Consider the following 3,149-nt stretch of genomic DNA (forward strand, 5'->3'; position numbering starts at 1 on the left):
CTTCAGGAGAGAAGGAACAAAGATGCCTTTGAGAGAACACAGAGCCAGCAGAGGACCTTTGCCTGAGGAGAATCAATGTATCCTAGGTCACTATTTGTTGAGGCAATAGAGTTTCAATAGTTAATCTTTCTCTCTCAAATCTTCAGATGATAAAATCTTACCTAGAAAATCATTTTAAACCTACGCGTTAGTTCTTTGCCCTCTAATATGTTTAATTTTGGGTAGCTAGGACAGACCAAGTGAAGAAACCAGAATAAGGTGGATTGGGCTAGTACACTAGAGGGTGTCATGACAAATGTGAAGTTGGCATTAGGGATTACGAGCAAGGCAGACAAGGATGGCCTGCAGGAAAGGGGCTTCGGGCGCAAGGGACCAGCCTCATGCAATTACTGAAACTATTTCTAGAACTGTTTTTGGATTCCTGACATAAACCTATTGGGGTCTCCTTATGTTAACCTCTTCAATTTAAGCCTAAACGTTTTAAAGTTTTGGAAAGTTCCAAAAACAGCACTTACAAACTCATATTTTAGGTCAGTCCTTCACCTGGTCGCCATATTGTTCATTTCCACGTACTCTACTGAGTGATTTTTGCCCAGTATAGACAAATACTGATCAGTCTGGTCAATTTTGTCTCAGTCATCCAGTAATTAAATTTTTTTTTTTGCAAAAAGTAATTAATACTCATATGCATGTCATACTTTTCCAAACTCTTGCAAAAGGAGCCATACTAATTAAAATTTTAAAGAGATTCTGATACAGTAAAAGCATGCATCTTTTCTGTGTAAGATACCAACAAAGATGCATAACTATCACTGTGTGTGTGCACACATGTATGTGCGCACATGCATGTGCTTGTGTGTGCATGTTCATGTGTGTGTGTGCATGTGTGTGCGTGTGTATGTGTGTGCATGTATGTCTGTGTGTGTGTGCATGTGTGTGTGCACGTGCATGTATGTGTGTGCATGTATGTGCATGTGTGTGTGTCTGTGCATGTGTGTGTGCATGCACACTGGAAACAGCTACATTCCCATAATCACGTGCATATATAACCTACTTTCTCAATGTCACCTCACATATATTTTGCTCAGCTAAATTACTGAAAATAAAATGTATAGCATGATATGTTACAACCATATACTGTGTACAGTTTGTATATAAAAAAGAAAGAATGATTAAAAGTCGATGAGAGACTGTTTATAAATCTTGATTGCTTCATAATTTTAACTTTGAGCAACATTTTTATCATAATTATAGGCTTTCTTAAAGCATTTATGCAGATTGTTGTTACTCAAAAGGGGGTTTATTCCATTTTGGTATAAACTACACTTTTTTTTCTTTATGAAATCACTCTTTGAGTTCCTAATACCCAGTACTCTGACAGAGCTGCTAAATGTAAATAGCAGGAAGCACTGTCTGAACAGGGCTATCATTGGGCCTCCTCTCATCTGTGTGCCTTATTGCCCCATTGATGTGGAAAAGAATAAAACTTATCTATAATAATAAGCATTTGACATGTTTAGAAGCTTCTGAATTCCCCTCAGAACACTAATGTTCCCAGGATGTTAACACATTTTTGTACCCACTTCACAGATGAAGGAATTAGACTCGGGGGGTCTAAACCATGACAAAATATTCCATTATTCAATTTTGGAACCATGAAGCGTTAGATTTGAAAGGTGGATTCAGAAGCCATTGAGTTTGGCTGCATCATTTTTGAGCTTGGAAAATAGAGGTTCTAAAAGAGCGAAGCATCTGCCCAGGGTCGTGCCCAGACATTTGCCTGCATTGAGCTCTACAAGCACCAGTGCAGTAAAATGTCGACTGAATTATTCAGAGGGAAACAAAAAGACTCCATCAACTTTTTCTCCCAAGGAATCTGTGTTGGAGTTCCATGATCATAGACCCAACAGGAGAGAAGGGGGAAAACTCCACACCAGAAGTAAAAACAAAAGCAAAAGCAACAACAACAACAAGCTTTAACAGAAGTGTGTCTCAGATGGAGAGAAAGAGCAACAGAGAAAGGCAGAGGCACCAGCCCAGAAAGATAACCAGCGGGCCCCACCAAATGCCATCAGTGAGACTTCGCCCACATTCTGTGAGGAGAAGACGGAATCTGGTTTTCATCACCTTTACCTCCCCAGGCCCAGGACAGTGCCTGGCACAGTGGAGGAGACTGGGAAACGTTTCTAAAATGAACGAATGAATGAATGAATGAAGGTCCAAAATTGTAAACTCCCCAAGCAAGTAAGAGGTAAGACCTCCAAATCCTGTAGTCTATGAAACAGGAAATGTGTTTTCCAATTACACTTTAATTTTGCTCCAGAAATAAGCCTTTATGAGCAAAGTCCATAAGACTTTGAGATACGCCCGCTGTTCCCACGGAAGGCCAGTTGGGTTACATGTGACAGCACATGACACAGTGTCGAATTTGAGTGATTGACTGTAGATGTTTAAGGAGTTCTGAGAAAGGAGCAGTCAGAAGAAAACCCTGAAATGTCAGGGTAGGCCAGGGTCTGGCGGGCTGCCAGCAAAGACCTCTAGCGAGGAGGCGATGCCGGGTGCACAGCACGCACCGCACTGGACACACCTGGGGATTTTCCCTAAGAAAATAAAGTGTTTCTTGGCCTGACCGCACTCTCTCCACCACCCTTTTTGCCAGGGAATCCAGGTGAGTGGGTCTGCCAAGAAGACCTAGTGAAAAAAATGAGAGTCCTCCAGTGATGTTTTGAGTGCCAGGTCCAGGGGCATTCACATTCATGACGTTATTCAGCAGTCACAATAATCCTACCACGTACAATTTAATATCTCCACTCTGTGGATTAGAAAATTGAGGAGCAGAGAAGCTACGTTACTTGGCCAAGGACGCACAGCACAAAACAGCTGAACAAGTCCAGGCCCCGACACAGAACTGCCTTGTGCTACTGCCCACGCTGCGAACTCTTTGCTTATGAACAGATGGCTGAACGCCTGCCGGGCACCAGCCAGTACTCCAGGCAACTGCAGGTCACGGAGCTATGACCTTGCCTCTGAAAACTGCTGACTAAAGGCTGGGAAGTCTGGCTAACCCTACTCATGTGCCTATCCCCTATGAATTAGCATAGTCAGTAAATACTAGAAATGTTACTGTTGTTTTAACTTTTCTTTTTTTT

Source organism: Cebus imitator, unplaced genomic scaffold (assembly GCF_001604975.1).
Source record: "Cebus imitator isolate Cc_AM_T3 unplaced genomic scaffold, Cebus_imitator-1.0 Scaffold14, whole genome shotgun sequence".
NCBI lineage: Eukaryota > Metazoa > Chordata > Mammalia > Primates > Cebidae > Cebus > Cebus imitator.